Source organism: Equus caballus, chromosome 1 (assembly GCF_041296265.1).
Source record: "Equus caballus isolate H_3958 breed thoroughbred chromosome 1, TB-T2T, whole genome shotgun sequence".
NCBI lineage: Eukaryota > Metazoa > Chordata > Mammalia > Perissodactyla > Equidae > Equus > Equus caballus.
The window spans coordinates 110769024-110781843 of NC_091684.1; the positions used below are offsets into that span (position 1 = coordinate 110769024).

The 12820-nt window shown below is 47.7% G+C and overlaps 2 long non-coding RNA genes across 3 annotated transcripts in view; one reads left to right on the forward strand and one right to left on the reverse strand.

Moving 5' to 3' along the window:
* Nucleotides 1-10095, reverse strand: part of LOC138924110 (uncharacterized) — a 93012-nt gene extending 82917 nt beyond the window's left edge. The window contains exon 1 of one of the 2 annotated variants that reach the window (XR_011438763.1): nt 9892-10095. This is a non-coding gene — a long non-coding RNA (uncharacterized lncRNA). The remainder of the gene's footprint in view (nt 1-9891) is intronic. The other variant, XR_011438764.1, reaches the window with a different exon arrangement.
* Nucleotides 10096-10771: 676 nt separating this feature from the next.
* LOC138924113 (uncharacterized) lies at nt 10772-12182 on the forward strand. The gene is made up of 2 exons (XR_011438767.1): nt 10772-10988; nt 11527-12182. It is a non-coding gene; the product is annotated as an uncharacterized lncRNA (long non-coding RNA).
* Nucleotides 12183-12820: the final 638 nt, after the last annotated feature.

Here is a 12820-nt window from a genome sequence, read left to right on the forward strand (position 1 = left end):
AGAGAAAAAGGTTTCAGGTTGGGACCAACCCAGCGGCGCAGCAGTTAAATTCACATGTTCTGCTTCTCAGCGGCCCGGGGTTCGCCGGTTCGGATCCAGAGTGCGGACACAGCACCGTTTGGCAAAAGCCATGCTGTGGTAGGCGTCCCACGTACCAAGTAGAGGAAGATGGGCATGGATGTTAGCTCAGGGCCAGTATTCCTCGGCAAAAAGAGGAGGATTGGCAGTAGTTAGCTCAGGGCTAATCTTCCTTTAAAAAAAAAAAGGTCCCAGGTGCCTTGCTAAAGAGGGGATTTTATTCTGTAAGAACAAATAAAGATTCTGAAAGGTTTATGCAGCACATCAACCCCCTACCTGTGTGTTAGGAGGACTCTGGCTTTGCATGGAGGCTAGAGCAGAGGGAGCCGGGCAGCAGGCCAGAGCAGGAGATGGAGACCACAACCCTGGCAAGAAATGATGACAGCCTTCACCCAGGGTCTCCCAGGCACACACCTGCACAGCCAGACCCAGATGTTTCCAAAACCACCAGGTGGGCCAACGTGGTCAGACCACAGAGACCTGCAGTGGCCACTAGCCTGAGACCTCTCGGCAGGCCATGGTAGAGGATTTTTGGTGAGGTCCTCCAGAGTATGAGGAAGAGCCAGGCCCAGGTTCACCAACCACCGCCAAATCAGCTGGACAAGACGTGAGCCATAGGGACTGACGCTGCAAAGGGTTCCCAGAAGGACGCGGCTTTCAGCCAAAGGGGGAAGAGGAGCAGTGAGGCTGGGTGAACCCTGACCTGTCCAGAAAAAGACAGGGAGCAGGAAATAGACTGCAGTAAATTGGGGATAATTCACTGCTCTCGAATTTTCAAGTGTGATCTCTGGACCGGCCACATCAGCTTCACCTGGGAGCTGGTTAAAATGCAAATTCTCAGGCCCTCTCCCAGCCCTGCTGAATCAGAAATTCTGGGGGTGAGCCCAGCCATCTATGTGTTCACAAGCCCCCGTGATTCCTATGCAAGTTCAAGTTTAAAAGCATTTCTCGGGGGCTGCCCGGTGGCACAGCAGTTAAGTTCGCACGTTCCGCTTCTCGGTGGCCTGGGGTTTGCCGGTTCAGATCCCGGTGCGAACATGGCACTGACTGGCACGCCGTGCTGTGGTAGGCATCCCATGTATAAAGTAGAGGAAGATGGGCACGGATGTTAGCTCAGGGCCAGCCTTCCTCAGCAAAAAGAGGAGGATTGGCGGCAGTTAGCTCAGGCCTAACCTTCCTCAAATAAATAAATAAATAAATAAAAGCATTTCTCTAGAACAGAATTCACCACAGGTGGCGAATTTAAGTGCATGCTTCTTACTCCTCCACCTGACTTCACGATTAAAGTTAACAGTCTGCCTCCTTTTAATTTACTCAACATAGAAAATATTATCAAATTTACCTCCCCCGAAAAAATTTACTCACATAAACTTGTCATGAACATAAAACAAGATGCAAGTGGGGCCAGCCTGCTGGCGGCCGGTGGCGCAGCGGTTGAGTGCGCACATTCCACTTCAGCAGCCCGGGGTTCGCTGGCTCGGATCCCAGGTGTAGACATGGCACTGCTTGGCAAGCCATGCTGTGCTAGGCATCCCACATATAAAGTAGAGGAAGATGGGCACGGATGTTAGCTCAGGGCCAGTCTTCCTCAGCAAAAAGAGGAGGATTGGCAGCAGATGTTAGCTCAAAGCTAATCTTTCTCACAGGAAAGAAAAACGTTAAAGAAAAAAAACAAGGTACAACTGTTTCATACATTTTATGTAAGTTCTACCTTGTTTCAAAAAAAATACTTGAAGGTCTGGCCCCGTGGCCGAGTGGTTAAGAAGTTCGTGCGCTCCACTTTGTGGCCCAGAGTTTCCCTGGTTTGGATCCCGCACGCGGACATGGCACCACTTGTCAGGTCATGCTGAGGCGGTGTCCCACATGCCACAACTAAAAGGACCTACAACTAGAATATACAACTATGTACTGGGGGGATTTGGGGAGAAAAAGCAAAAAAAGGTTGGCAACAGTTGTTAGCTCAGGTGCCAATCTTTAAAAAAAAAAATATTTGAGGTGGCTGGTGTACATGTAATTAATTTTTACCGGAAATCTCAAATGTACTTTCTGAAGACTGATAGACAATTTACTCCATAAAAGACCTGAAACTTTGTAGAAACTTGACGGCCAAAGTTTTCCAGGCCACAAAATCAAAAAACCTAGGGAACATATGCCAAGAAAGATGGTCTGTGGACCATCCAGAAGTACCGCGTATCCAGTTGTCCTGGGGCCGCCCAAACAAGAGCTTGCACAGTGCTCGGCTGGAGCAGGTGAGCAGCCCTCCAGGGATTCAGACATCTTATTGACATTCGAGGAGCCCCGTAGTACCCTCTCCAGTTACAAAATGTTTTCTGCCATTAAAGCGAGCAGTAAACACAGGGTCGGTATCCTGGGATCGAATTATGGGTCTCCTTCTTAGCACATGGCCTTGGAAAGGCAGTTTACACTCCCTGTGCTCAGGTGTCAAGGAGGCAGTGTTGTGACGTGCCTACAATACTTGAAACAAGGCACACACTCAACCGTTATCTATCGGTCATGTATTGATTCCCTTCTGTGCCCGGAGTACAGCGACAGATCTCGCCAACTGTGCAGGGCAGTCACTGAGAATGGGCCCATCCCTATAACATCAGTCACCACCAGATGGCAGTAACGGTGCTAATTGGTTATTAACATTGCTCCTCAGAACTGAGCACTGTTACTCAGTATTTATTCTTTCATTCATTCAACAAATATTTATTCAGTGCCTGCTATGTGCCCGGCACCACAGTTAGGATACGAGGATCAGCGAGGGAAGACACGGTCCCTGTCCGCAGACCTTAGGGTCTAGGTGAGGAAGTGAATAAAAGAGCACACCTGAGGAAGTGCTGGGAGTGTACACAATGGGAGAACCGGCCTCCCAGGGAGCAGGGTAGCGTCCCTGAGAACAGATGAAGGAGCCAAGATTCAAGGAAGAGCAGGAGTTGGCAGGTGTCGGGTGGGAGTGCTTGGGCAGAGGGGAGAGGCTGTCGGAGGCTCCGAGGTGAGCCGGGACTGCAAGGTCACGTGGCTGGAGCCCAGAGGGGAGGGGGGCAGGGTGGGAGCTGCCTCGTGAGCCTTGTTCATTTGGGGGACTTGGATCTACAGCCAAAGAGCAATAGGAGGTCACTGAAGGGCCTTAAACTCCGGGAAGGGAGAGAGCTGGGTGACTAGATTAGACTTGCATTTGACAAGGTCAGGTTTGCATTCTGACGGGGAGATGGGTCGGCTCTGGAGATTGGACGGGAGGGGGAGTCCAGGGAGGAAGGGCTGGTCTTGGATCAGAGTAGGGCAACAGAGATGAAGGGAAAGAACTGAGAGAGAGGGGAAAGTACCAGAACTCAGTGGCTAGAGGGTGGCTCCGAAAAGGGGAGTGCCAGAGATGGCCCAAGTGTCTGGCTCAGACAGGGCAGCAGATGAAAGGGAACTGAAAGAGTGAATGGGTCTTAAATGGCAGTTGGGTGGCAGAGAAGGAAAGTCATGAGTTCCTTGTTAGATATGCTGACTTTGAAGGGGTCCTGAGACAGCCAGGAGGAAATGTCCAGAAGGCCAAGAAACCTTTGAGTCTAGAGTTCAAAGATACAACCATGTGAGTCAGCTGGGCAGGGTGAAGACAAGAGAAAGAAGCATGGCCACCTGGATGAAGACCAACAGCTTTGGCCCTGGAATCCAGCAGCAGATCACAAAAGAGAGACGCCCACACAGCAGTAGAAATCTAACCCGAGACAGAGGTCAGGGTAGAGAGAAGGGAGGGTTTCAAGAGAAGCAAAGCCGAGAAAGAAAACTGGAAGAGGAGAGGATTATAAGAAGCTTGTGACTCAGTTCCCTTCCCAGCAAATTTCTCTCACTTCCTGAAAAATCACTCTCAGAGATGAAGGATGGCTCCTGCCAATGGTCCCCACTTGCTGCAGGGGCTGTTTAAACAGCCTGATCCAGAAACCCAAGTACCAGCATTCCTGACACCTCATCACACAAACGGCCTTCAGCTCAGAGGCTGTGGGAGGAGAGGCGCTGGGTCTGGTAGAAGGGTCAGCAGCCCTGAAGGAGGGCACTTCACATCTCAGAGACGTTTCTCAGTTTCTCTCAGCCATTCCTGTGTCAAACACTTCGCCTTGACTTTTTTTTTTTTTTTCAGGAGAGGTAACAGATACACACAGAACTGGGTTCAAACCCCACCTCCCTCCTCAATACACAGTGAGAGGCTTGGGAATTATTTACGCCTCTAAACTCCAGTTTCCCCAACTTTAAAATATGGTTGCTCTACAACTCACTCTCAGAAATAGACAAGCAAGTAAGCAAATTTAGCAAAATGTTAACAACTGGTGAATCTAAGTTGATACTATGGTAGTAACCATTTTGCAACATATAAGTATAGCAAATTGACACACTGTACACCTTAAACTTACACAATGTTATATGTCAATTGTATCTCAATAAAGCTGGAAAAATAACAATTGGTGAATCTGGGTGATACGGATGTTTGTGATACTATTCTTGTAATTTTTCAGTAGGCTTAAAACTTTCTAAATAAAAAGTGTTGTGGGCATATAAAAATAATATATATCTGGCAGGGAGAGTGGGAGTACAGGTTAGACAAGATGGGCCATTAGTGAGAACTGTCAACGTTGGGAACAGGAGCATGGAGGTTCATTACATTATTTGCTACTTCCATATATTTAATTTTTCTTAATAACAAGAAGTTTTTTTAAAACCACAGTTGCTGTGTGGAGTAAAAGTGCAAAGTGCCAGCACATAGTTCTGTAGTTTATTTACTGGAATCTTGTCCTTAATCCCTTCCCACTTATTTTCATTTGCCCTTCTGCCCTGGGGGGCAACGTTGCCCTATAACTCGTTTTCTTCTCAGATTTGCTCTAAGATGCAAGTTTTTTTTTTTTAATTTCATCCTAAAACAGCTGAAAATTGCTGATGACTAATTGGAAGCTTTGCACCATTTCTTGGATTTCAGAGCCTGACAGCTGAGAGGACTTCCCTTCCGGCACACCAACCCTAAGGCGTGGAGGGCCACAGGCATGCTGGGGAGATGACTGTAGGAAGACGGTAGGAAGGGCCAGTGATTGCACGTTCACCCACACATTTACTGTTCCGGCCAAACTCAGAGGTTCCCCGCCTCCTTCTTCCAGGCTGCTGAGGGAGACCCTGCAGCACCTAGGCTGAGAACTAGCCCAGTCCCAGGTTTGGGGGCACAAGCCCCCACTTTTCTTTTTTGCCTTCTCTCTTGCCCCACCCCTCCATCGCCCCATGTTCTGCTCACAGTAAACAACAGGCAGTTCCCAGATGGGCTTGGCTCTCTCCCACAGACATGCTTTTGCCCTTGCTCATGAGGTAGCTCATGCCCAGAACACCCCTCTGGGCATCCAGCCCTCCCAGCATCCTCCTTGTCTCCTCACCAGCTGGGTGAAGTCCAAGCTGCTTACCCTTCTAGAAAACCTTCTCTAAGGTGGGGATATTAATAACTTCTCCATAGAATTGTTTTGCAGATCAGGAAGGGTGGCATATAGAGATGCCACTTAGCAAGAAGAAACAGCTCAACAAATATTTGTTACTACTTAAGACTTCCCAGACTCTACTGAAATGATCTTATTCCTGCATCTTTTCCTTGACAGATTGTAAGCTCCTTGAGGACAGGGCATGTATCTATTATTGACCTTCTTTGCATCTCTAATGTCTATCTTAATACCTGGTACATAGCAGATGAATGGACTTGCAAATGGCCATGTATCAGAATCACAAGAGAGGGGCTGGCCTGGTGGCATAGTGGTTAAGTTCTCACATACTGCTCTGGTGGCTTGGGGTTCACTGGTTCAGATCCTGGGTGCAGACCTACCTACCACTCATCAACCCACACAGAAGAACTAGAAGGACTTACAACTAGGATATACAACTATGTGCTGGGGCTTTGGGGAGGGAAAAAAAAAAAGAGGAAGATTAGCAACAGATGTTAGCTCAGGACCAACTTCCGCACCAAAAAAAGGAAGGAAAAAAAAGAATCACAGGAGAGTTTTTGTTCTTTTTGTTTCAAAATATAGATTCCTGGGTCCCAGACCTATTGCGGGACAGGTCCTGGCTTGTGGACAGCATTGAATGAGTCTGTGATCTTTACCAGCAGTGACCCTTCATTGCTAACATGGATAATTGATGTTTGCTAAATCATATATCAAGTGCTACCAAGATACTTCCACATAAGTCTTGTCCTACCCTGTGTTAGTTTCCTAGGAACTAGGACAAATTATCTGCAGGGACAAATTATCCCAAACTTGGTGGCTCAAAACAACAGAAATTTGTTCTCTCCTAGTTCTGGAGGCTAGAAGTCTGAAATCAAGGTGCCAGCAGGGCCACGCTCTTTCTGAAGGCTCTAAAGGAAAATCTGTTCCACACCTTTCTCTTCACTTCCGTTGTTGCCAGCACTCCTTGGCAATCCTTGGCTTGTGGACGCGTCACTCCACTCTCTGCCTCTATAGCCATACACTGGTCTACTCCTCTTCTGTCTGTGGTCAAACCTTCCTCCATCTCCCTCTTCTAAGGACACATATGCTAACACTTGGGGTTCACTCTGATAATCCAAAATCATCTTCCATCTCGAAAGCCTTAGCTTTCATCTGCCAAGTCCTTTTTTTTTTTGTCAGGTGAAGTCAGTTTCCAGGGATTAGGATGTCTTTTGGGGGGCCATTATTCAGCCTACCACACATCCAAACTCCATCAGACTAAATTGAGGTAGGTTTTTTTTTTTTCCTGCTTTATCTCCCCAAACCCCACCCCGTACACAGTTGTATATCTTAGTTGCAGGTCCTTCTAGTTGTGGGATGTGGGACACCGCCTCAACGTGGCCTGACGAGTGGTGCCATGTCCGCACCCAGGATCCGAACCCTGGGCCGCAGCAGCAGCGGAGCACGCGAACTTAACCACTCGGCCACGGAGCCGGCCCCTGAGGTAGGTTTTTAAGCCTTCCTTGTGATTCTAATGTAGCTACGAAAATCACTGAGATGGGCCCTTACTCTAGGTTTGATGAATGAATGAGTGAACGAATGGCTTCCTCTACTGGGGAAAATCCCCCTCTCCTCCCATCTCCTCCACTGACAGGCTTTAGATACAGCCTTAGAGGCAGAGTCCTTCCTATAATATTCCGCACTTTAAAAGGTCTTTAAAAACCAAACAGATTGTGGAGTTCCTGACTCCTGAAATACAGTGGGCCACAGACACCTCCCATGGAGAAGAGTGTGCCCCTCTCCCTCATTAGTTCCCTTTTGCTTTCGATGCTAGTGTCCTGGGCGGGTTGCGGGGGATGGTTCCCTAAGCTGCCCAGCTTTTCCCTTTCCCCTAGAAATGCTTGTGCAATATTGGCCTGACTCACCCAGGACTAACTCGTGACTCACCCCTTGTTTACCGTTTGATTTGATTAGGAGACTAAGGCTGTTGAAACTTCTTGGCCTAAGGCCACTGAGGGACTCCTGAGTCCCCAAGCACGGTGTAACACCGGGCAACCTGAGAAGCTGGCTGCCTTCTCCGGGCTTGTTCCAGCAGAGCTTCTGCTGTGGGATTACAGGCAGTGGTGTGCTGATAAATGTTCAACAATAAGTTCTCCAGGGGCAAAAGCCTTGGATTTGTGGTGTTTACCTATCCCTGGGGTGTAAACATTCTCATGATGGCCAATTTCAAGCCACCAACACGCTGTCACTGAAAAACAGTGGAGAAGAGATGTGCACAGTCATTCTCACCAGGCAAGCCCAGCACATCCCTGCTGCTCCCAGCCTCGGACCTGTGGAAAAACTTCAACCTTCACCCAGTAAGAATTCGCAGGCGCAGGGATGGGACAATGTAGCTTTCAGAGGATCACTACAAAGAGACAATTTCCTAATTTCAGGGACCAACTACGACTGCTAGGAACAAGTGTTTAAAACATTCAAGGATCTTTACAACTCCTTCCATCAATAAAGTTCTAGGCACAAAACAAACATTGACATCTTTCTCCTCTGAGCTATCATCAAACTTTATTATTACATCTCTTCTTTTTTTTTAAGATTTATCTAACATTGTGCCAAACACTGTTCCAAGTGCAATGCATACCACGACTCAATTTATCCTCACCACAAGCCCATGAGGCAAGTACTTTAATGGTCTGGTTCCACGATGAGCCAACTGAAGCAGAGAGGTTAAGTAACATGCCCAAAGTCACCGAGTCCTGAATTGCCTTTGCAATTTCCCATAAAGAGTGGCAGAATAGATGACCATCCTCCCAGCCCAGGAAATTCTTCATATACTTTAGATATAAAGTTGTGTAAAATTAAAAAGCATTATTTATACATATTTAATTGTAAGTTGAACCTAACCGATAGAGAAATACACCAATAAAATTCTTCACAATGATCAGTCTCGGGGATAACAGCACTTTGCCTCTCCATCTTCATCTCCGCTGAAAGAGTTCAAATCTCTTTGCAATTATCAATTAATTACACATCAATATTCCTCAGAGGCTAGGCATTACAGTTATGATCTGTTTTATGGTTATTTTATAGCCATTAATAGTAATGAAAATAAGAACAGTTTCATGTACTATACAATGCGTCACGTAGAGAACAGAATTAGACACAATCATTGTTCAAAGGTTTAAAATAGAAACTAAATTTCTAAGAAATGATTTAGTATTTCATTATTAGTAACAATACTTCAAATTTATAGAGCATCTTATGTTTAAAAGCTTTTCATGTGTGGTCAATAGATCAAACGGAATCCGCAGCCAGTCAGATTTGAATTCAGATTCTGGTTTCAGCTCTAATACTGCTCTGGGTGTAATTTTTTACTGTTTCATTTTATTTGAAGTCATTGATTCATATAGTGGAAATTCAAAATTTACAGACTTACAGAAAAAAAAAATCTCCCCAACTCAGCAGCCTACCTTCCGCTTAGCAACCCACCTCCTCTCCTTGGAGGTAGAACAAAGTTAACACCTTCTTGATCTCCTTCTAGGGGTACTTTATGCATATACGGTACAAGCAAATGGCACATACAATCTTGTACCATTTTATACAAATGATAGCATTCTAGACTTAACAGAAAGTTGGAGCTACAATCCCCTCTGCTGTGAAAGGGCGGTGAGGAGAGACATCAGAGGTTTATGAAAACGCCCAAGCCCAGCACCTGGCATGGAGTTAGCACTCAATAAAGACAGTGTCCCTTTTCTTACCCATAAAAAGGCTGTGCAGGAAGAGGTCCTTAGCGCGCCTAAAACTCATCCAGGGCTTGTTGACCACAGACTGCCTCCCTGCACCCCACTCCAGTTTCCATTTGGAAGGTCTGGGGTACGCCCTACATCTGCATTTCCAGCGAGCTCCCTGAAGCTGCAAATGCTGCTGGTCAGGGAGCCAACTGGGAACCTCAAGGCATAGTGGGGACTGAGATGCCCTAGATTCCCACGCAGGTTGGGCCACCGGGGCAAATTACGCTCTGAGCTTCAGTTTTCTTTTTTTCATACACAAATGAGACAACTCCCATGTCAAAGGCTGTTGTGCAGATTAGATAAGATAAAGCACGTGCGCGGGCGTTGCTCATGGCAAACGCTCACGAAATGCAACGTGAAAGGGACGTGGAACCGCTAGGAAGGTGGGGGAAGGCCGGGCAAACAGGAACCCGCGGGCCAGAGAAGGGGGCCGCCCTGCCCACCCCGGGGACCAGGCTGGCGTTCGCTGTCCCGGCCGAGCGCAGACCCCACACCTGCAAACCGAGGCTGGGGACGCCCGTTGGAAAGTCCTGAAACACAAAGCACCGCGTCCCAAAAGCCCCTCGACGCAACCCTACGGCGCTTACTGTTTGGACTGCGTGTAAAGAGGGGCGGCCCCTGGTTGCTCCGGACTGAACACGTGGGCGCAGCGGCCGGCCCGCCCCGGGGCCGCGCGGACGTGCTGCGGGCAGCGCGGGCCATGGCGCAGCGGCGGGCGCGGCCGGAGCCCTGCGGCCCGCCACGAGGGGGCAGCCGTGCGTCTGCGCGCCGCGGCCGGCTGGAACCGGTCTGGCCGGAAGCTGGGGCGGTGCCTCGGCTTCCGCAGCGACGCGCCACGTGGCCGGGTGGCAGGGACCGGGGGAAAACAACAAGATGGCGGCGGCGGCGGCGGGGGCGGGGCTTTGAGGCCGCGTGCCCCTTGAAGGGCGGTGGTCGCGGGGAAGAGCGGGATGAGCTGAGTGATGCTGGGGGGCAGGGGCGACGTGGTGCGCTGTCCCTTTGTCCCGCCGCGGAGCCGCCGGGCGCGGGCAGCCGTGCGAGGCAGTGCGGCCCTGGGCACCCCCCGGGGGTCACCGCGGCCCCAAGCTGCTCAGTCCGGGCCCGGTCCCCTTTGTCCCTGCGGACTGGGACCGGAGAGACCCCTTCCTCGGTCTGGAGGGAGAGGTCAGGTGCTGCCGGTGGAGCGGGCGAGTCCTGGATGGACCGAAATGCATCCTCTCCTCTCTTGCCAGCACTTTGGCCCCCGCTTCCCGCCTTTGTTCCAAGGGTTGGCCCTGACTCCCTCTGGCTGGAGGGAGAACCCCCGGTGATACAGGCTTGAAAGCAGCGTCCCCGCCTTCGCCCGGGGCTGCGGGCTTCTGCGTGCTTTGCTCGCGGGAGCTGCGCTGCGACCGCGAAGGTGCGGCCGAGCCCCGGTTCTCTTGTTTGACGTCAGGCCACCTTGGCCGTGGTTTCGGAAGGAAAAGTGCAGACGTCGGGTGTGGTGTATTGTCAAGGGCGGGAGGTGGGACAGCAAGCGCGGGCGCGGCGTGTTGGCGGTCCCACCACGGCCGGCGGGTCCCCGCACGTCCCTGGGGCTGGAGCCAGAAGACCGGGCGCTGCGGGCGCCGGGACAGCGGCCTTCATTGTCCTTCTTCGCCACCGTTTCGTTTTACACGAGTTTGAGACGCAAGCGAGGCAGTGGGTAAAAATAGTTAACACAAGCCATTCTGCCTGTGAGGGTATATTTAGAATGAAGGAGACGTTGTCCTTGGTTTTATTTATAAATTTGTCATCTTAGACTTGGGATTCGAGTTCTCTCATTTTGCTAATTTTTGAGACCGTTGGCAAGTCTCTGAAATGATGGGACTATTTTTTGCTTTATAAAAAATAATAATAAAATTTGCCTCCCAAATGTTTGGGAGGCTTAATTAATAAAAATTTCTGAATGTAATAAGGTCCCCGAATGGGGGGACTTTGCAGTGACAGCTCGGGAAAGACATTTTCTTTATGAAGGAGCCTCTGTGGTTTCCTCAGCCTGGTAGATTTTAAGACTTATGCCGTGGTCAAAACTGCGTCGCTGTTAAGTGACAGGCTAGAAACAGTAGAATGTGATCAGAAGGGGGAAAACGAGGAAAAAAACTCACGGCTTTTCTTTTAAGACTTAAATGCGCATTTTTGACCCAAGCAGAGGTTTGAGAGAATTTCCCTCAGCTGCTGCTTTTTGTATCCACGCCTTCAAGGGTTTCACTTCAGACTCGTCCATCATTTTGCAAAGAACGCTGAACGGAGTTTCCAAAGGATGCTGTAACCTGGAGGATAAGGACCCTCCCTCCCCTCAGCCTGGGAAAAGAGTACGGTTTCCTTCATAGCCTTTACTCTAAAGGAGCCTGCCGCATTGTGTCCTTATATTTTGCAGTGAATACCCCTTTTTTTGGTCTCCTTTTGTACTCATAATTCAAAAAGAATCTCGGGCAACTTTTTCTGCAAATGCCACTGAGCACAAGAATTATAGAGCATCCTCAGCCCTTAAGTTGTTTGCCTCTAGAATTTCATTAGCACTGCCTTCCTGTTGAAATGAGAAAATGTATTTTAAAATTAAAATATCATTATAGCAAATTTGATTTTTTTAAAAAAACCAGAAAAGTAATGAGAAGAAAAAAGAAACTGTACTCCAATAATTCAGAGATATTTGTCCTTCTTGGCATAGATTTGTTTGTTTGGGGGGATTATGTTGTGTGTACAATTTGGTACCTTCTTAACTTTTAAAAATATGTTGTTTTAGTTCATATTACTAAAGTAAATTATGTTCAAAAGAAAACATGGAAAGTACAGAAAAATAGAAAGAAAAAACATCACCCCGAATGCCAGTACCAAGGAATAAACACTATTAAACAAATTGTATGTCTGTATTTGTCTTAAAATAACACCATACCTCATTTTGTAACCCACATTTTGTATTTAACCATGTATAATGGGCATTTTCTTATGTCAAATAAAAATCTTTATGATTTTTAGAGTCTGCATAATATTCTATCAGATGAATTAACCATAAGAGTTCTCTTACTATTGGACACCAAATTTGTTTGCCATGTTTTGCTGTTATAGATAATGTTGACATGACTACTTCTCTACAAAAAGCTTTTAACATATTTTTGTAAAATAAGGTTTACAATGAATGTGAACTTTTTACGTTTATTGAGACATATTTGACTCCCCAAATTGCTGAGTTAATGGCGTTCCATCTTGAGCCTTCTCATGACTGTGCATCAGCATTCCACCTGAGGTCAAGTCTCTTCTACTTTGCCCTCACTTTTCAAAATTTTTTTTTGAAAATTATAAATCATATATTCTAAGTATATTGTTTTCTATATGGAGGTGTGCCTAATAACTACCAGACATGGATGTTTAATTTCAAGTTAAATATTTAAGAGGAGCCTTTTCACTGTCAACCTGTCAGCAATACAGAACCTCTTTTCCTTTTAACTACTTCATTTATATGTGTAGATGTGATACAAAAGAAACTGCTGACGTTTC